Source organism: Schistocerca nitens, chromosome 1 (genome assembly GCF_023898315.1).
Source record: "Schistocerca nitens isolate TAMUIC-IGC-003100 chromosome 1, iqSchNite1.1, whole genome shotgun sequence".
NCBI lineage: Eukaryota > Metazoa > Arthropoda > Insecta > Orthoptera > Acrididae > Schistocerca > Schistocerca nitens.
The window spans coordinates 204,327,258-204,350,010 of NC_064614.1; the positions used below are offsets into that span (position 1 = coordinate 204,327,258).

The following is a 22,753-nucleotide window of genomic DNA, read 5'->3' on the forward strand; positions in this document are numbered from 1 at the left end:
AGTCGACAAGATAAAAAAAAATGGCTCTGAGCACTATGGGACTTAACATCTGAGGTCATCAGTCCCCTAGAACTTAGAACTACTTAAACCTAACTAACCTAAGGACATCAAACACATCCATGCACGAGGTAGGATTCGAACCTGCGACCGTAGCAGCAGCGCGGTTCCGGACTGAAGCGCCTAGAACCGCTGGCCACTCCGGCCGGCGACAAGATAAAAAAGACAACAATAATGACGTAATATATCATTAAATAAAATGATTTAAATACTGCCGATATAAGTTGTTTCGTTAGTAGGGAGAAAGGGCTCTCACAAAGCATCGGTAAGCGCTCTTCAACAAACTTCACTAACAGCTTCAGCTAACCAACGAGTTACAGAACGTCCATGTGATGATTTAGCAAAACAGCTTTAACCTTGCTTCTTTCCTCTGTTGAAAAGGGGAGTGTTCTCAAAAGGCATTTGCTAGTGCGATAAACGTCGCACTTCTTCGTGGCTCACGTACCAGCACGCGAGTCGCTGGAATGTGTTGGTCAAGTGTCAAGGCTTTTCTGTGCTTCACAACGGGCTCAGTGGTCTAGGGGTAAGCCGGCACGGTAGCTCAGCGTGTTCGGTCAGAGGGTTAGCTGCCCTCTGTAACAAAAAAACTGAGTTAATCGATCAACAACGAACTTAAACGGATGTCTTACGACGTCCGCCCCGAGCATATTCAACGAACAGAAGCGAACAAAATGAGATAAAAAAAAAGGGGGTATGATTCCTGCTTTGGGTGCAGGAGGTCCCGGGTTCAAATCCCGGCTGAGCCCTTCCATTTTTATTCCCAGGAGGTGAGAATACGAATACACCCCAAAGTCTCTAAGCATTCTCACACAAGTCCAGTACTGAAAGCAACCACGGAGTTTGTGTACAGAAATCTACAGTAATACGATTGGTTTGGTTTTCAATTCAAGCAGTTTGTGCCTCTGACTTGTCATCTTCTGCAAGAACCTTGTGACTTCGTTCCTTCCGATCGCCTTTCAAGGATTGCAGGAACATTCAAGAATCATCGCATTACAACAGAACGACCAAGAAGCTACCCATTCTGATGCAAAGGCAATGTAACCGGTAAATCGATAATGAAAATCCCACTGGCCGAAAACTATAAAATGTTAAGTATATTAAATACTGTCGAGTTTTGTTTTGTTACTAGGGAGAACAATTATCCGTTCTACTTGTAACTCAAGTAGCAATGCAGTTTTTAGTCGAATTATTGTCTTACAAAATTCTACCTTCCGTCACCCTGTTCGGTAACAACAGGGTGTCTGAAGAGAGTAAATCCCTGAAAGTAGACAGTTAATTTAATTAATTTAAGACACGTCTCGTCAGAAATTTTCATCAAATGTTTTTTAAATAGTGATATTAAGTATAAAAATGTGTGGGTGAAATATTATGGGACTTAACTGCTAAGGTCATCAGTCCCTAAGCTTACACACTACTTAACCTAAATTATCCTAAGGACAAACACACACACCATTCCCGAGGGAGGACTCGAACCTCCTCCAGGACCAGCCGTACAGTCCATGACTGCAGCGCCTAAGACCGCTCGGCTAATCCCGCGCGGCTATTAAGTATACAGGACGTCACTTCCAAGAACCGCCAGGCTCTATTTCTCTAGTGTTTCAGCAGATCTTTCCAATTTCGTTCTTTGCATTGTGTAGAGGGAGTCGTCACAAGTAAATTCTAAGCATTACATGTTTCATGCAACGGCCGTTGCCACTGAGAAGCTTCAGTTTGCTTGCCATCACAGAGAAAATTATTTTTAAAACCTAATTTCACATTCCCTTTCGATAGATCGGTCCCAAATCAGTCTAGTGCGATATCTGTTTTACGGATATGTATTAACAGGGACAGGGACAGAAAAATGACGAGTAGCCCGGCAGCGACTCACGTGGCGCCCTGCCGCACGCTGTCTGCTATAGCAAGGCAGCAGCGCTATCCAGTCACTGCTGGATAACTGGTCTTCCCGTTTTTCTGTTCCTGTTAACACATATTGTTCAAATGTGTGTGAAATCTTATGAGACTTAACTGCTAAGGTCACCAGTCCCTAAGCTTACACACTACTTAACCTAAATTATCCTAAGAACAAACACACACACCCATGCACGAGGGAGGACTCGAACCTCCGCCGGGACCAGCCGCACTTGACACATATTGATAAAAGGAATGTCGCACTATAACTAATTTCGGACCGCTCTATCGAATGGGCGCGTAAAATTCCACTTTAAAAATCATTTTGTTTGTAATGGGAAACCAGTCGACGCTATCTGTTGACACAAAGTTGCATGGAACATTTGATGAGCAGTATTTGTTTCGGCCTGGAGTTATGGCGCTTACGAGAGACACCCAGTATGCTGGTGCCGTATTATGTGACGTGGTAAAGTTGAAATACAGGGCTGCTATAAATCATTCATTCTTTTCCAAAGCATTACATGTACAAATACACTCCTGGAAATTGAAATAAGAACACCGTGAATTCATTGTCCCAGGAAGGGGAAACTTTATTGACACATTCCTGGGGTCAGATACATCACATGATCACACTGACAGAACCACAGGCACATAGACACAGGCAACAGAGCATGCACAATGTCGGCACTAGTACAGTGTATATCCACCTTTCGCAGCAATGCAGGCTGCTATTCTCCCATGGAGACGATCGTAGAGATGCTGGATGTAGTCCTGTGGAACGGCTTGCCTTGCCATTTCCACCTGGCGCCTCAGTTGGACCAGCGTTCGTGCTGGGCGTGCAGACCGCGTGAGACGACGCTTCATCCAGTCACAAACATGCTCAATGGGGGACAAATCCGGAGATCTTGCTGGCCAGGGTAGTTGACTTACACCTTCTAGAGCACGTTGGGTGGCACGGGATACATGCGGACGTGCATTGTCCTGTTGGAACAGCAAGTTCCCTTGCCGGTCTAGGAATGGTAGAACGATGGGTTCGATGACGGTTTGGATGTACCGTGCACTATTCAGTGTCCCCTCGACGATTACCAGTGGTGTACGGCCAGTGTAGGAGATCGCTCCCCACACCATGATGCCGGGTGTTGGCCCTGTGTGCCTCGTCGTATGCAGTCCTGATTGTGGCGCTCACCTGCACGGCGCCAAACACGCATACGACCATCATTGGCACCAAGGCAGAAGCGACTCTCATCGCTGAAGACGACACGTCTCCATTCGTCCCTCCATTCACGCCTGTCGCGACACCACTGGAGGTGGGCTGCACGATGTTGGGGCGTGAGCGGAAGACGGCCTAACGGTGTGCGGGACCGTAGCCCAGCTTCATGGAGACGGTTGCGAATGGTCCTCGCCGATACCCCAGGAGCAACAGTGTCCCTAATTTGCTGGGAAGTGGCGGTGCGGTCCCCTACGGCACTGCGTAGGATCCTACGGTCTTGGCGTGCATCCGTGCGTCGCTGCGGTCCGGTCCCAGGTCGACGGGCACGTGCACCATCCGCCGACCACTGGCGACAACATCGATGTACTGTGGAGACCTCACGCCCCACGTGTTGAGCAATTCAGCGGTGCGTCCACCTGGCCTCCCGCATGCCCACTATACGCCCTCGCTCAAAGTCCGTCAACTGCACATACGGTTCACGTCCACGCTGTCGCGGCATGCTACCAGTGTTAAAGACTGCGATGGAGCTCCGTATGCCACGGCAAACTGGCTGACACTGACGGCGGCGGTGCACATATGCTGCGCAGCTAGCGCCATTCGACGGCCAACACCGCGGTTCCTGGTGTGTCCGCTGTGCCGTGCGTGTGATCATTGCTTGTACAGCCCTCTCGCAGTGTCCGGAGCAAGTATGGTGGGTCTGACACACCGGTGTCAATGTGTTCTTTTTTCCATTTCCAGGAGTGTATGACTAATGCGTGGATGGTATCGTGGACTCAACGAAACTGCATTGTGCCCATCAGCTGGCGTTAGGTGTCCAGTGCCTTGACGGCAACAAAGCACGAAAATACGGGGTGTTCAAAAACTCTCCGCAGTGCCGTGTGATTGTTGGCCGCGCGTGCCGTATGATCGCCTGCCTGAGTTATTTCCCTTCAAGTGGACTCTCCCAACATTCCACTGCTTCGTTTATCTCAGCCAGCGTCAGTAGTATCGTTGGTGTGTGTCGTTGCGTGTTGACGTGAACGTTTAATTTTAGTTCCTTTCTTCGTTTGTTTCTTTTTTGTCACTGTTACAATGCTAACCATTTAAGAACGTATGCTTTTAGTCGAACAAGTGTTCAAAGCTGGCGGTAAATACACAGTTTCAGTTCGTCAAACGTTTAATTCAGTTTTCCCCTAGACAACACTCCCACATCGCGAGACTGTGCAAGATTTGACTAACAAATTTCGAAGTACGGGTTCAGTGACAGATGCACCGAGAAGTGGTCGTCCTAGCGTTTTGTCTGAGGATAAACTACTCGATATTTTCGATAAAATGTCCACGAGTCCTACAAGTCAGTAAGAAAACTCGCCCAAGAAATCGATGTTAGTGTCGGAACGGCCCACACAACTGTAAGGTTCTAATGGCTCTGAGCACTATGCGACTTAACATCTGAGTCATCAGTCCCCTAGCACTTAGAACTACTTAAACCTAACTAACCTAAGGACATCACACACATCCTGCCTCAGGATTCGAACCTGCGACCGTAGTAGTCGCGCGGTTCCGGACTGGAGCGCCTAGAACCGCTCGGCCACTTTTCCCATACAAAGTGACAGTCGTGCAAGAAGTGAAAAATACTGAACATGGCAAGAGACTGCATTACTGTCAACGGTTCAAAAATTTCGTTCAACAAAACGGATGGGATATTCTTAATGAAACGTTTTTCACTGATGAGGCGTGGTTTCATTTATCCGGGTACATGAACTCGCAAAATTCTCGTTTGTGGAGTACTGCAAATCCATTGTGTATTCATGAGGAACCACTTCAATCTGTGAAAATAGGAGTTTGGATTGCAATTTGTAGACGTCGGATTGTGGGTCCCATATTTTTTGAACGAAACAATAAACGCACAACGCACAGGTTCGAATCCTGCCTCGGGCATGGATGTGTGTGATGTCCTTAGGTTGGTTAGGTTTAAGTAGTTCTAGGTCTAGGAGACTGATGACCTCAGATGTTAAGACCCATAGTGCTTAGAGCCATTTGAATAAACGCACAACGATATTGCAGGCTGTACCCATTCGTAGGAGAACTTTTGTTAAGTGACATACTGAAGTTATTTTCAACAAGATGGTGCAACCGCGCATACAGCTCGCGTTTCAATGTCACTGCTTGCTGATGTTTTTGGTGATCGCATAATTTCACAGGGACTTTGGCCTCCACGATCGCCTGACCTAACACCACCTGACTTTTCCTTCTGGGGTGCAGCGAAAGCAACTGTCTATAAAAACCGTCCAAAATTCATCGATGAATTGAAAACTGCAATATCCACTTCCACTGTTTCTGTTACAGAAGAAATGTTGCAGCTTGTGTTAGGAAACAAGATTAGACGAATTGAATTGTGTATTCAACAACGGGGGGGGGGGGGGGGGGGGGTGTCGGCACTTCCAACATTTAATGTGAAAATTTGCAAGTAAAAATGAATATTCAATAAATTAATAACATGTATTTCACTGAGTTTCATTTCGGTATATTCACTGCGGCTTACGGCACGCGCGGCTAGCAATCATACGGCACTGCGGAGAGACATTATGAACACCCCGTAGTTTGTATATTGGAACGTGCGAGACCTTCCATTTATCTGGGAACGTGTAAGTATGGGACGCTGGAATTCCTCGTTAAAGTGTGGCGCATGATCGTGAATCGCCGAAGGTTAATATTTTCTATATAATATCACAGAAAAAATTGTTTTATTTTGTGTAAGGAGACTGTGATGGGTATCTCGTACTTTAGTATGTTGCGGCTGTAGTTGTTTCCGCAACTGACTGCTGATTCCTAGAATCTCATCTTCCAACAAGACGGGAGAACCTCTCATTGGAGCATCGATGTTCGATACTATCTAAACGACGAACTTCTGCATCGCTAGATCGGACGTAATGGTGAAAACGAAGTGGCTCTGCTCCTTGAACCCCCAGGATGACTAACCTATCGCCTTGCGAGTTTCTCCTTTGCACATTAAGGGCCGTGTTTACGTAGCCCCACTGGCAAGAACACGGGAACAGCTCGGAGAACGCATCAGTGCTGCCGTGATGACCACTGACACGATTTTTCGGTACAGGATATTGAGCGAACTTTACTACCGTTTGGGCGTGTGTCGTTCGACCAGAGAGGACATCTGTATAGTGCAAAATGCTAACTTGGTGACTTTACGGTTCTACTCAAGCATCACTCACATTTGCACATGTAATACTACGGAAAATATAGAACTTTGAAAACGAATGAATCACTTACAGTAGCCCTTCATTTTCTAGGTATCAATTTACAAAAAAAATCCATTATATAAAATATGACAGCCCTTAAATTAAAAGATTACATTTTAATTAACTGTTGAATCAAAAGATGTTCACTAACCTTTAATACACTTCATAGAACTCACTACTCTCTGATGTTATGGTTTTGGTAACACAGCTGACTCCAGAAAAGTGACAGAATTGCAAGGACATTCCTTCACGATGCTTCTGCGTTGGGAGTTACCTCCCTGACGCTGCAATAATCTCTGAGTCTTGTACAAGATTGCGGTCGACCACGATGTCTAATTCGTTCCTATACTGTGATTAATACCGTGTGCAATTTAGATTTTGATCTTCCACACTGTAAGGACTTTAATTTCGGTACGCCTCGGATTTCTGTAACAAGAAGTATCGGAATGAGAATTTTCAGTTCTAAATGCAAGTGAAATACTATACATTTGTACACAACATGTAAACGCCCGCTTCGACATTATTTTTCCGGGACGTGCTCGTTTATTTGGTTTTTGTCATAAGCAAAACTTGCAAATTGCTCTTATAATTTCGTTTGTAATATTAGTCTGCTTTTATCATGTTCGCAGTCATTAGTGTTTTGCGTCTTCAGTTCTCCTAGACCATCGTGCTGATTGTCACACAATTCAGCGCCGCTCTATCGCCCACTTATTTCAACTGGTGCTACTAATATGTTTTCTTCTACTCTCTCTGTCCGGGTACACAATCTAAATTAGCAGTGTTGACCTCCCTCAATAATGATACAGTCCGACATTTCTTAGCTATTAACCACACTGAATCGCTTTTGCACAGTCTTCATGTCATTATGTTCATTAAATACTTTCCACTTCTCTTCCGTGTTTTCCAGTATAGTTCCCGACCCATAAAAGGGCGTGACTTCAAATTCCCAAACTGATTAAAGTTTCCAAAATTAGCGCACACCGATTGACTCCCGCGTTCACATGTCTTGTTTTAAGAAGGAACATTTAACTTTAGCAAAATTCTACAGATGTTATTAATTTGCAGTCATAACAGAAAATTACATAAATACAGATAATATACAGAATAAAATTTTTACAGTTTTCTGGCAATTTTATATCAACATAGAAAATATACTATACAATAAAATGGGAAAACAGAAGAATAAGATATGTATAAAGCCCATTCGTTCATTATACACAAATTTACATAAAAATATCCTCCATTATTGTCTAAATGGTTCAAATGGCTATGAGCACTATGGGACTTAACATCTGAGGTCATCAGTCCCGTAGGACTTGTGAACTACTTAAACCTAACTAACCTAAGGACATCACACACATCCATGCCCGAGGCAGGATTCGAACCTGCAACTGAAGCGCCTAGAACCGCTCGGCCATACCGGCCGGCTCATTATAGTCTGTAATAAGAAAACACCAATACAATTCGAAGCTGGTATCTCTTGCATTACTCATTATGTGGTGCGTATAAATTCTCTATGAGCTAATATGCGTCTGTTGCACTTCTTGTAGTGCTAGCTAGCTAGTTTATATGTGGTCCACTCCCAAATTTCTGTTTCTCGAAACACGTAATGTCTGTACATCGCGTATACAGTGGCGTCGTATGAAGTTCGCTGCTTGTCCTGATCTTCCGTTCAATTACTTTTGTACCAAGCGGACTGTCCTAACATACTCGCGACCCGCCCCGACTTCGCAAGGGTAACATTAAACATCAACGGCCGGACCGTCAGTGGAGGACCGTCAGTGGATCGCGCACACTTCTTTCTTTCTTCCAGTTCTTGGTGGAATTTTCACTATCGATTTGGCTGTCACTCTTCCTTCGTATGAGAATGGCTAGCTTCTTGATTGTGCTGTGGATTCTTGATTTTTACTGTAATCCGTGAAAGGTGACCGGACGGACTGAATTTGGAGGCTGATGCGCCCTCATTGCCTGATAGTCATCTACTTTGGGAAAAAGAGTTCCTCAGTAACAAGATTCCTGTTGAAAGTGGCAAGTCTGAAGCACAGCCTGCATGAATAAAGAAATCCGTCCAGTAATATTACTGCAAAGGATTTCTGCTAGTATTTTGTCGCGAGATTATGAGTTTACTTTCAATAATGGTCTCTTACGTGAGAATGCTTAGGGACTTCGAAGTGTATTCGTATTTTCACTTTCTGGTGATAAAATCGAAGGGCTCAGCCGGGATTTGAACCCGGGACCTCCTGCACCCAAAGCAGGAATCATACCCCTAGACCACTGAGCCAGTTATGAAAGTTGTTTCTCGTCTTCACAGTCGACAAACATTCCAGCGTTTCGCGTGCTTATCTGTGAGTCACGAAGTTGTATGGCGTATCTCGCAGAGAGCTGGTGCTACGCTAGAATACGCATTTGAGAACACTCCTTTTCAACGTACTAAAGAAGCAAAGTTAAAGTTGTTTTGCTAAATCAACACCACGTGGTCCTATATATCCTGGTTAGCTAAAATATGAAGCAGTGAAATCTGTTGAAGTGCTCTTAGGGACGCTTTTCACTCAACCAATTCTAAGGGCTTAACGTCTTTACTTAAATGTCTGGGATGTACAGCTTCTGACTGCGGTTGAAACCAGAACTAACGTGCCTACTGACATAGCGTAGTGAAGTCGAGTCGTAATGCAGTGGTAACAGCGACCATTAACGTAGTTCATTAGTTCTCCCACCGGCTTTAAAGCGTGGCGCTCATCTTCTGCTGCTTATGTGTATTCCTTTCCATTTGAAGCCATTTGAAACAGGCAGCAACGGCCAGCAGTGTCATGGTGTTGTGATGGATTAAATCATAGAAATGAAATGAAGCTATTTAGCTGCAAGTGTCCGCTACGCGTTTTCCGGAGGCAATACCTCTATACCGTCATCAGGACGGCTTATTTAAATTAACAAACTACGCTGCCCAGAAACATTGTTTTACAAATAGTCGGTCTTTTTAATTTAAATAAATCCATCTGACGCTGGAAAGAGAAAATTGCGAAACAACGACCATGGTTAATTCTAACTAACATCTACTGTAAACCACAGAAAGTAATCACAATAATACTGTTAGGTTGTATAGAAAAATAAAGTTATTGTATACCTGCAACTCTAGTGCAGAAACTTGTAGCGAAGTCGTGCCTGCAGGGTACACTGAACGTCGGACAAGCACTTACTCGTTGCATCATTTTCTGTTTACATACAAATTTGAGGAGCAAACACGCTATTGGTGCGCTAAGCGAAGAGTATGCAGGGAAGTACAGCGGTGAATTTTGGTACTACGAGAGTTCCTGTACCCCATAACGCCTTAGTTCGTTGTTCATTGTTGTAAGTTCCCTCGAGAGGTAAGTAATAAGGACGCTAACAGATTATACGTAGTGTTGTAACTGCTCAGTTCGTAGCATTAAATAAAAGCTGTCTCCACAGAGATAAGAATACTGGTATTCAGTATTAGCACTTGTTGGAAAGTAACGGTTATGTCCACTGAAATATAAAAATCGGGCAGAGTGTTGCTATTTCCAGTGTTTGTCCAGTATGCACTTGGGTGAAGAGATGGTGTGAGCTAGCGACAATGGCTGTACTTTTTTCTACATCTTCACACCTTCCTAAATACTCCTTAGGCCACTGCAGTTAAAATCGAAAATGGGGCGACGGAAAAAAATGTTTTATGCTTCCGTAAGAGCCCTGATTTCTCTTTCCTTGTTTCTGCGGTCCTTAAGCGAGACGTATGTTGGGGGCAATAGGCTCATTCTGCAGTTTATCCGCGAATGCTGGTTCTCTAAACTTTTCAACAGTGTTTCGCGAAAAGAACGTTTTCTTCCTCCTAGCGATTCCCATTAATTTTCGATTTAAAACTTATTGAAGTTATGAAGGAAAAGGGAGTGCAGACACGAAAATTAGAACATTCGGAATGGATTGCAGAACTCGCATTTTGAATTAACTTGAATGAACACTACTCAAAGTAAGATATTGCAGGATGAGAAATAACTTCTTTCTGATCTGATGGACATGCAGTTAAAAAGAAAATCGCATTGTAGAAGGTATGATTTGAAAAATTCGCTGTGGCCTTTAAAGAATTACAGGGAGAGTTTCCTGAATATTTTGCGAACACTGCCAGTGTTACTACTGTTTTCGATCTGTTTAAAAGAGTGTTTGCCATTTCAGTTGAAAGCGCCCCTGTGCATATGTAGACATGGCTAATCGACCTGCAAGGTAATTCCTTTTTCGTTAAAACTGTTCAGGACGTCTACATTGCTTTCGTCAGGTTGAGTTTCCACGTCTCCAGAGGTTGCAAAATTGCTTCAATATTTCGCTCAACATATGCATGTGAAAGCCGTTTTTTCAATATGAAACTAATTAAGTCATGATTACATGGCAATCTGAGTGCGAAAATCTGTGAAATTGTCTGCGTCTGCCTGTATGCCGACATTCTGTAGCAGACAAAAATTATGTGTTTCAGCGCACCAAAAACAGTTACATAATTCTGAAAATTTGTTTTGTTTATGATCTGTGTTTTACAGATATATGAAATAAAAACCAAGCCGTTTGTAATGAGGCTGCACTGCCATTTAATTGCGGCTGGTTGGCAATTTGCCCCTCCTCACACTCAGACAGAAGGCGTGGTGGTGGGGGAAACGCGCACCGAGGCTGGGCGCTACATCACTCAGGCCAGCGCACGGCTCACAAGCCTAATTCTTGGTCACTTCGGGCACAGGTGATTCAAACTGCAGCACACTCCTAATATCACATCAAAGTCACCTTGTGCCACATGGTTGCATCAACTAGATGTTTTTAGTTAATTGCACCAGTTACTGTATTCCAACTATAGGAAGCTTTAGTTAACAGACAAGTATAAATAACTCCACATAGCAGAATACCATAGGTGCAGCACTTCTTAAAAGTAAGTTTTAAGATCAAGGAAAATGGTTTGCTTAAGAAAGGCCGATGCTGTACTTTTCCATGTTGTGCCTGGCCACCCCAATGTAAGTGGCGTAGTTCCTACACTGAATAGGCATTCTTTCTGTGAAAGTCTAATTCAGGCGTTCCTTGATTCAAAGTTTGATTCTAAAACTCAATAACAGTTATCTTTCCACTCAAAAATCTGCAGTTACTCACAGCTTCAGGAATTGCAGTTGCAGGCGGAATTGTGTGTTAGAAGTGTCAGTGGCTAGAACAGAGGAAAAAACAGAAAAAATCTTCTGGAAAAAAAGAAACCACGGAAAACTTCTTCATACATGGAAAAACATATACAACAATGAATATTTGTATTTACTTCTATAGCTGTAACAAAATCAGCGGAATTTACAGTGACTCTGCGATTGTAGCTGAACCTCGCCTACGTTGGGTCAGTAGCAAGGGTAACGCTATCACATTTTTTAAAATAATAGTTCTTGTACACAGTTGATTGGTTTACTGGGGGTTAAAGGACGAAACAACGACGAGGTCGTGAGTGCTTCGGTGAAGAGGTTTCGATTATGAAAGTATGCAGGACTGGTAAAATCGAGGTACTGAAAGCGACATTCATGCCAGAGCAGAGAAATAATTTACAGGGAAGTAAAAGTGTATAGGTCGGGCCGGTGCGCGTACCAGAACAGCAAAGAGTCTCCCAGATCGCATTTGTGCTGAGAGAAACAACATCCGCATCCGAAACCCCGCCAACCGATTAAGGCCAGAATAAAAAATGTCCTCTAGATGGGAGATTCGTTATGGTTTAAATGACAAGACTACAAACATAATGGACATCAATTGGACCGACAATAATAAAACAAGGAGGAGTGTACACGATGAGTAAACTGTGTTCGAAACACTTACCTACAAAGTATAATGAGAAACTATTTTTTTGACACATATGAATCCTGTAAAACTAGCTTATGGTTCAAATGGCTCTGAGCACTATGGGACTTAACATCTGAGGTCATCAGTCCCCTAGAACTTATTACTACTTAAACCTAACTAACCTAAGGACATCACACACATCCATGCCCGAGGCAGGATTCGAACCTGCGACCGTAGTGGTAGCGCGGTTCCAGGCTGAAGCGTCTAGAACCGCTCGGCCACACCGGCCGGCAAAACTAGCTTAACTACACTTTAGTTATAAGCATAAGGGCAGGAGGTAGGAACAGCTGCTTCAGAAAAAATTATCTTCACACAGAGAACACGCTTTCAGCACCGTGTCACCCACAGACATATCAGCTACGCGGGATTAGCCAAGCGGTCTAGGCGCTGCAGTCATGGGAATGATTTTCACACACAACACGCATTCAGCACCGTGTCACCCACAGACATATCAGCTACGCGGGATTAGCCGAGCGGTCTAGGCGCTGCAGTCATGGACTATGCAGCTGGTCCCGGAGTCCTCCCTCGGGCATGGGTGTGTGTGTTTGTCCTTAGGATAATTTAGTTTAAGTAGTGTGTAAGCTTAGGGACTGATGACCTTAGCAGTTAAGTCCCATGAGATTTCACACACACACACATATCAATTTTGTGTCAGTCTAAAGAAAGTCGGAACATGTAATGGACAATGATTACTAGCAAGTGATCTCAGGATCAGCTGTAGTGAAATCTAAAAACTATTTCGCCATAACTAATAGACGGCCCACCAACTAGCTCAGCGTCTGGATAGACTATTGTTTATAGTCTTATTTTATTAGAATAGGGTCTAGGATTCACAGCGGACGTACATCTTACTGATTAGCACACCGGCATAGGTCAAATATAAAAGTATACCAGCCTGTATGGTGATTAATGAACGATACACAAAAAGAAAAAAAAAAAAAAATCAAATGGCTCTGAGCACTATGGGACTTAACTGCTGAGGTCATCAGTGCCCTAGAACTTAGAACTACTTAAACCTAACTAACCTAAGGACATCACACACATCCATGCCCGAGGCAGGATTCGAACCTGCGACCGTAGCGGTCGCGCGGTTCCAGACTGAAGCGCCTAGAACCGCTCGGCCACACTGGCCGGCGAACGCTACACACACCTCGCGAGAGTAACGACCAAGGATTTGTGAGAAATATCCATTTATTTCATTCTATGACCAATTACACACAGCGAAAACTCTCCAGTGGACTGCAGAATTTGTTGGTATAATGTGATAAAGGAAAAAGTAAGGGCTCAGCCGGGATTTGAACCCGGGACCTCCTGCACCCAAAGCAGGAATCATACCCCTAGACCACTGAGCCGGCTGTGAAAGTGTTATTTGATGCATGCTTCCGTTCGCAGTCAGCAAACACATTCCAGTGCCTCGCGTGCTGGTCTGTTGAGTCACGAAGCAGCCTGGGTCTGTCGCGCAGGGAGGTGGTTCGCTAGCATACGTGTTAGCGGAACACTTTCCTTTTCGCCAGGGGAAAGAAACTGAGTTAAAAATATTTTGCCATTTTTAACCCGTAATGAAAGTGTTATATAGAATTGGTGAGACAGAATGAGAGCACCCTTGCCATGCGCGACTGAACGTGACTCACGAACGTTATCTCTCGCCTCTCGCGAAATCAACCGCAATACTGAAATAATGGTATCAACGATCATGAAGGCTGTTCGTTTACAGTTCACTGTCTTTGGTACTATGTTTAATTGACTATAATGTTCGCATATTATTCAGGAACCGTTGGGTAACGTATAGTTACAATGTGATGCCGATTTCTGGCGTTCTCCAAGGTAGTGTTATAGGCCCTCTGCTGTTACTTATCTACAGAAACGATTTAGTAGGCAATCTGGTCAACCGTCTTCGTTGCTTGTAGATCATGTTGTCGTTTATCGTATAGTAAAGTCAAAACAAATTGCAAAACGATTTCGAAAAAGGCATATGGTGCGAAAATTGAAGAGAAGAGGTCATCCACATGAATACTAAAAGGAATTTCATTAAACTTCGGTTACCCGATAAATCAGTCAAATCTAAAGGCCGTAAATTCAACTATATACCTAGGAATTACAATTACGAACAAATTAAATTGGAGAGAACATACAGAAAATGCTGTGGGGAAGGAGAATCAAAGACTGGGTGTTATTGGCGGAAGACGTAGAAGATCTACTAAAGAGATTGCCTACACTACGCGGGTCCGTCCTCTTCTCGAATACTGCTGCGCGATGTGGGATCCTTATGGATAGGATTAACGGAGTACATTGAGAAAGTTCAAAGAAGAGCAGCACGTTTTGTATTAGTGAGAAATAGGCGAGCGAGTGTCACTGATACAGGATTTGGGGTGGTAATCATTAAAACAAAGGCGTTTTTCGTTGTGGCGGGATCTTCTCAAGAAATATCGATCACCAACTTTCTCCTCCCAATGCGAAGATATTTTGTAAACGCAAATAAGGAAAATCAGAGCTCGCACGGCAAGATATAGGTGTTCGTTTTTTCCGTGCGCTGTTAGATATTGGAAAAACAGAGAACTATTGTGAGCGTGGTTCGACGAACCCTTTGCGAAGCACTGAAGTGTGATTTGCAGAATGTCGATGTAGATTTCCCCGAAAAAATTTGAGTAGGTCATTGCGGAACTTTCTGTCATGTTCAGAAAAAACTGAACACCTTGAACGACTAGAGACAGGACGTTTATATTTACAGGACGTGTAAATTTGCATGCTCTGCAGCAATGATGAGCATTTCAGTAATATCGGTTCACCAGGTGTCCTCATAACTTGTTCCATGCGTGATGGCATCGACGCTTATAAGGCGCAAATGGTTTCCTTTGGTATAGCCGTCCATGCTGCATTCACCTGGTTCCAAAGATCATCTGTGGTGGTTGGCATTGGGTACAGGCTGCGCCTGTCGTTTCACCATATCCTACACTTTTACGATTGGTGACAAGTCTGGTGATCAGGCGGGCCAAGGTAAAAGGCTGACATTCTGTGACACCAAACAAGGCACATGTTCGCGCAGCAACATGTAGTCGTGCATTGCCTTGCTGAAAAATGTCATCTGGGGTATTGTGCAGAAAGGATACGGCTACGGGTCGCAGGGTGTCATTCATATGGCCCACACTGGTCACAATGCCCAGAACACGCACCAAATGTGATTTGTGGTTGTACCCAATAACACCTCACACCATAAGGCCTTGAGTTGGCGCTGTATGTCTTGTACGAATGCAGTCACTGTGATGCCGCTCCCCCTGTCTGTGGCGAACCAAAATATGGCCATCGTTTTCAAACAAAACGAACCTGGATTCGTCCGAAAACATTATCTGATACCATTCTTGTCCCCATTGACATATCACACACCATGGCCGTCTGCACATTCTTCAGACGTAGGCGGTGAAGTGGATTACACGTACGTAACCCATGTCGTAATAAACGGCTTACCGAGCGAGGTGGCGCAGTGGTTAGACACTGGACTCGCATTCGGGAGGACGACGGTTCAATCCCGCGTCCGGCCATCCTGATTTAGGTTTTCCGTGATTTCCCTAAATCACTCCAGGCAAATGCCGGGATGGTTCCTCTGAAAGGGCACGGCCGACTTCCTTCCCCATCCTTTCCTAATCCGATGAGACCGATGACCACGCTGTCTGGTCTCCTTCCCCAAAACTAACCAACCAATAAACGGCGACGAACTTCACTCCTGATAGTGTGCGATGTGTTACACTGTTCCACTGTTGCGCCAGAGTTGAGGAGGATGCAGGTCTGTCCTGCAATGCCATTCCGATGACGTGTCGATCTCCTCGGGGGATGGTATGGTGTTGCGACCTGACCCATCTGGTTGTGTTCTATGGCCTTCCGTGAACCATTCTCCACGCACCCGTTGCAAGGCCAAAACACTTCGTCCCACACGAGCAGCAGTTTTCCGGATGGATGCGCAACATTCTCTCATGCCAATAATGCGCCCTCTTTCAAAATCACTAATTTGACGGTACGGTTCGGACGTACGTCTGCGAGGCATCCTGCACGTCTGCTCAAGTCACACTGATCCATTACCTTCGGTTTATAGCGACAGTGAGAGCCACAGGCACATTTTACCAGTAGGTGGTGTTGCGCCGCGATACTGATGTTGACATTCAACCCGCCGGCCGACATGATTCAATTCCTAATCATTTCAGCGGGACATCCTAAAGTACGTGTCCTGTGAATATGAACGTCCAATCTCTAGTCGTTCAACCTGTTCTGTTTTTTTTTTTTTTTTTTTTTTTTTTTTTTTTTTTTTTTTTTTTTTACGAACTTGAGAGTGAGTTGTCATGGCACTGGACGCAACGTAGGTCTGACGCTTCAAGAATCGCGGAAGGTCAAATGTACACGATGTAGACGTCTTGATGAGGGGCGTGAGGGGTCGGAACCTTGTATTACACATGTAACCGAAGTGCGACGTGTGACACGAAGAAAGTAACGGCATGCTTGACAGTGGAAGCGACAATGTGTTAGTTGCTGTACCAGATAACAGAGCTCCATTAGCAGTGCCTCCTGCTTCTGATAATTTGATGCTGACAGTGCATCATTCTTTGGAACAATACGTGCAGAAATGGATGAAAAAGCGAGTGATGAACAGGAAGCAGGAAAGGGTACAATTTTGTCGATATAATTAAAAACGCAACGCAATTTGTCGTGGGAGATCCACACCACACATGTTTCATTCTTCTACTCGCCACTTCCGGACATCTGCCTCAAAATTGTGGCGATGCAATAGTCGGCCTGGAAGGGACTGGAATCTTGCTGCTGAAACAATTCTACCTCCAGAATTTGCCCAGCATAGGAGAAAAGTGATGAAGTGCTCGTCATATCATTACAATGTGAGTACTGTCCTTGCTTGATCTCGTAATTGCTCTTAAATGTCGTACAGTGTGACGGCTTCAGAGATTGCTGATGGTAATCGTCCGTTCCGCTCGACACCGTCGTGATGCTTTACGAAGACAGCATTTAGAGTCACTTTGTCTCCTCCCACCTCTTCCACAAACATGAAATATGGTACATTCTATCCACGCCGTCCGGAATCACCTAAAATGCACAGTAACAAATCACTCACAGGGAAGTTGCCAATGCACGTGAACTCGGTAAACCATGAAAATTACGGCGGATGAACTGATGCCAGTGACATTAAGCACAACGTGTGTGCTATTATTATGCTCATTTTCAAATGTGACATTTTTCTACCACCTACTAATGAAAATTCCAGGAACGTGTGTTGTCAACCACGGAAAGAAGAAGATAGATAGTTAGACGTTGCACACAGTAAAGGTGGATAGTATTATGCATCACTAGACCAACCGCTTAAATGTCATGAGTGAGATAATACAGGCCGAGTTTCTGTTCCATTAAAAATGTATTTATTGTTGAATTTTTTCCAATTTTTTGTACCGAAGAAGGGTTGTTTCTGTTTAACTTAATGGAACCTCAACGTAATTACATTCTAACCAACACGAAAAAATAATAAAAATGGTCTTTAGCCTAGTTACATTTAAGTGCCGCTTATGAGCTTTTGTTATGTATCAATGGCCTAAAAGGCTTTAAAGTCCTTTGGTCTCATTATGCATAATGGAACTGTGCATTAGGCCTATTGTAACAATAAACATTAGAAAACCATTTGAGTTTCATACTGTGAAAAACACTTGATGAGGATTCTTTAATGGAAACGAAGCTTAAATAAATAGCAAACAATATCCTTTAGAAGCTAAACATTGTTGAAAAACATGCTGAAGGTAATACAACTGTAGTTATTGTTATGTTCTATTGATTGTTATGGAACACACAATAATTGTAACTATACATGTAACATTAAATATATATACTTGGAGAATTTTTTAACCCTTTCGTATTTGATGGGATACATATGTCCCACTAAAGTAATATGCAGTTTTGAGCGTTGAGACGTTTGTATCCCACATCTGTCTAGTGTTAAGAGGTGCATTCGGAGCCGGCCGCTGTGGCGAGCGGTTCTACGCGCGTCACTCCGGAAGCGCGCTGCTGCTACGATCGCAGGTTCGAATCCTGCCTCGGGCATGGATGTGTGTGATGTCCTTAGGTTAGTTAGGTTTAAGTAGTTCTAGGGGACTGATGACCTCAGATGTTAAGTCCCATAGTGCTCAGAGCCATTTTTTTTACATTCGAAACTTGGAGAAAAATACTGCGGACCATGGGGTGGACGTATAGAAGGTTGTGAACGATCAAATCGGGCGGCGTGTGTTTATAGGTGGCACAACGCATTTGTTTCACGAAAATCATATCATATCACCATCTTCTGAACTTCATGAATGTCTCAAGTAACTAATTGTCTTTTCTTATACATTAGGGACATTGTTTTGAAATATTACTGCACGCATCAGTAATTTTGCTAGTTTGTATGTCGTGGGATATACATCCCCCGGAAAATTCAACTGTTATAATGAAAGCATCTGTGCGATGTTTCATGTTTTCCGTCCCCTTTTTGGTCTCCATTTCAGTAACTGATTTCTGTCTGGTTCAAGAATGTTATTTTGTACATTCGTTCTGTTGTGGGATCTCACCATTTACCTTTATTTGCGATCTATCACTGTCCACGTGATTACTGCCAGATCTGCAGGTCTCATCTTCATTACGAGCTACAGTCCCATCAACGGTTTCCTTACCCACTACTACACTTGAGACTAAATTAATGTTACCGTTCTTTTCATTCAAAGAAGAATCTTTGATTGGGACATCCGCGCTGAAAGATGTATATTCTCCCTAAACAACGGAAGAACAATTGAATGCGTGAGGTTTTTCACATTTTTTAGTCCTTTTTGGAGTAGTTCTGAGGTTACCCTCCAAAAGAAGCTTATGTTCTAGTGCCTTTAAAGCTCCAGACCCATCTGACATAATTATTGCGCTTTCCATATAACGTTATGTCCTTGTTTATAAAGGATTCATTTTGGCACCTGGTAATCATAACATTCTCAACTTTACAACACACAGCATTAAGTCCTTTAACACCACACAACTCACAGATCGAGGAAAGAGAGCATTTTTCTTTGTCCTGTGCACACGGCAGATGTTGTGGGCCAGCAATGCCACATGTTACGTTTGCCACTAGACTAGAGACCGGTAAATGGCGCTCGGTCTACGGTTGCAGGACTACAATTTCTATTGCGGTTTCTAGATTTATTATGTAAAATTGAAAATCAAACATAGGCATAGCAGCACATCTTTTCCAGTATTTCATGGCAACCATTGCTACGACGACAATGGTGATTTTTTTCCCAGATAGTTTATATTGTTCCCCAACAGAATGCGCTCATATCAGAAAGTTTAAAGGAAAGACGCTTGGTCTAGTGGTGCATAAAAAGGTCCTGATGACCATCGTCATGAAGAAATGATTTTGTATGCAAAGCTCCACGATTCTGAAAGGTTTTAACGTTCCGTGTACGAAGACTGAGGTGGAAGAGAATCTCAAATGGGGAATGTCGTAGTATTTGTCTTAATTGATATGGGACGGAAAGGAAAAATCGGGATGGCCGAATGGGGATCTGAAAAGCACTGCGCCCAAATACGAACGCAGTGCTATACCCACTGCACCACTGCGCTCGTGTGGGGTTTGTGAGAAATTTCAATGTCAACGTGGTTAATAAAAAAGGTATGAAAACAACACTTCAACGGAAAGTGCGTGATGGCTGAAAACTGAAGGCTTCCATACAAAAATAAGAATATCGTTAGGGGATTCTGTAAACTGAGGTTAAGCGAAAAACTCCGCAGCGGATCACAAATTATACGTCAATAAATGGACAGGAGAATCATTGTTCAGAATATCATGTATCTAATGTAGTCTTTCAGAATTGTGTAGAACAAAAGTGAACTGGAAACAAGGATATGACACTGAAAATATGGGATCTGAAACTGAAATAATGGAAACAGAGCTAGAGAATTTAAAAAATGGTATTAAAATAGAGAGTGGTTATAGACAAGAACAGCTCGTGGATGGACTAGTAACAGACCTGGATTCTTGTGGCACTTGAAATGATTCCATCCCCGAGAATACTTTGAGGATATGAAAAGTGCAATGTTGCACCCTTTTCCACATTACAGTTTGCTGATCGGAACTGACAGATCCAGTTCAGAGGTCGGATGAAGATAAGGGGTTAAAGAAATGTAAAGAGACCATCGATTCGTAGATTGGTTTGAAGACCGCGGTGTTTACAGGGCATGATCCTAAGGGGCAGGAGACGATCGTATCTTCCTCTGTCTTGTGACTGATCCAACCAGTTGTACGTAACTCACCAAAACGAAACAAGTGTCCGGCGACCACGGCAGCACTGTGATGCGCTTCGAACTAAACAGATGAAGCTGATAGCATGCTTAGTGTACATGAAAAATGATTCCTAGATATAACGTCTCACAATCAATATTACCGACCTCTCTGGAAGTGTGACACACAAGAATAGGGACTAATACGCTCTAGACAATACACCACACAATTAGCTCTAGAATTCTTTGTTCTGATTAAAATAGGCAATGCTTGAGTTGCATGTATAAGACCGATCAAGGTAGAAAATGAGAGATTTCTCGAAAAGGCGGGAAGAAAACAGGTTAAGGATAAAGAAGATGCATTTTATGACATCACACGCAGATGATGAGCATTTCTCGATTGCAATCGAGCAATATAACGATATAGAGAGTAATGAAAAACTGAACATAGCTGGTAGACGGGCGAAACGAATGATGACGTACAAACGCAGACATGTGAGGTACCGCTTTTCAGTGTGAAAAGGTCCGTGTGGCACAGTAAAGTGTCAAAAGGTAGAAGGAGAAAGAAAAGACACTGAACATAAATAGATCACCAATAGGAAAACAGCAAATATTCGAAGCAGCATTGTCAAACAGGGAAAGCAGGAGTGTTACTGGAGGTGACAGATAATAAAGAACGAGTTTTACAGTTTGACTAACAGACGTGGCGCTGGCAGGGAAGTATCAGTCGCCACTTTTTCAGAGAACTATGCCAGGTTTACCAAAAGTATTTAAGGGAACTAATGAAGATCTAACTCACGATTTATACAAGGGGATACAGGTCACAAAAGCACGACGCATGAATGAAATGTAGGCACGTGGCATGAAACACACATTACTCTGAATACTGTTTCCCATTACAGTTATTTATCTGGAAAGCAAACATCGAATTTTTCCGGCTATTACTAAAATTATTCCATAATTCAAAATAATTATTAACTCTCTCTCTCTCTCTCTCTCTCTCTCTCTCTCTCTCTCACACACACACACACACACACACACACACACACACAGGTGCGCGCCAAGATTCCCAGAACAACGTAGTAAAACGCACGCGAGAATGTCAGCAAAGCTTCCTCTCATTCAATTTCTACATAATCACTAACACTGTCTGTCAATACGTGTTGCGGGAGGAGGCGGAGGTTTGTCTTTAACGTTCAGTCGACAAAGAGGTCATTACAGACGGAGCAGAAGTTCAGATTAGGGCAGGATAGGGAAGGAAATCGGCCGCGCCTTTTCAAAGGAACCATCCCAGCATTTGCCTGAAGCGATTTAGAGAAATCACGGAAAACCTAAATCAGGATGGCCGGCCGCGGGTTTGAACCGTCGTCCTCCTGAATGTGAGTCCAATCTGCTCACCACTGCGCCATCGTGTTTGAGAAGCGTTCTGCGATATTGGGGATTTTAACTGTTCAATGCTTCTAGAACTGTTTTTCTTAATTGCCACTGGGGCATAAAAGAGAAATGAGAAAATTCTTACCGCAAATGTCGTCAGCTGCTGTCAGTTGGTGGTATGCTCACCTATTGACAATTCTTCAGTTTTACTAATGGGAAAAGTGTCCCTAGATGCGACAACGAATTGAGATTCCAAGGATAACACTCTATGAAAAGTAACCTAGGTGGCATTCAGAGAATCTTTATTATCTCCATTTCTTGGTAATACTATAACTCCTGATAAAATGAACGTAAATAGATTTCAATGTATTGCTATTGGCGGTGGTAATTTAAGAAAATAAGATAAAAAACGATAGTGAATACAACCATCACAGGGATAATATTGTGTAATAATCACAGTTAATCCGTTTTAAAGAGTAAACAGCTAATGTCTACGGCAAAGAATCGAATTACTAAAGCCCGCATCTCGTGGTCGTGCGGTAGCGTTCTCGCTTCCCACGCCCGGGTTCCCGGGTTCGATTCCCGGCGGGGTCAGGAATTTTCTCTGCCTCGTGATGGCTGGGTGTTGTGTGCTGTCCTTAGGTTAGTTACGTTTAAGTAGTTCTAAGTTCTAGGGGACTGATGACCATAGATGTTAAGTCCCATAGTGCTCAGAGCCATTTGAACCATTTTTGAATTACTAAAATTTACGTGGTTGGTTCAAATGGCTCTGAGCACTATGTGACTTAACTTCTGAGGTCATCAGTCCCATAGAACTACTTAAACCTAACTAACCTAAGGACATCACATACATCCATGC

The 22,753-nt window shown here is 43.5% G+C and overlaps 1 protein-coding gene and 2 non-coding genes across 3 annotated transcripts in view; 1 reads left to right on the plus strand and 2 right to left on the minus strand.

Annotated features, from left to right (window-relative positions):
• The window catches only part of LOC126245881 (uncharacterized), a 695,521-nt gene that overhangs the window by 394,672 nt on the left and 278,096 nt on the right, over positions 1 to 22,753 (plus strand). The window lies entirely within an intron of this gene.
• Trnap-ugg (transfer RNA proline (anticodon UGG)) lies at positions 8,597 to 8,668 on the minus strand. Its single transcript has one exon. It is a non-coding gene; the product is annotated as a tRNA-Pro (tRNA).
• Trnap-ugg (transfer RNA proline (anticodon UGG)) lies at positions 13,521 to 13,592 on the minus strand. The gene has a single exon. It is a non-coding gene; the product is annotated as a tRNA-Pro (tRNA).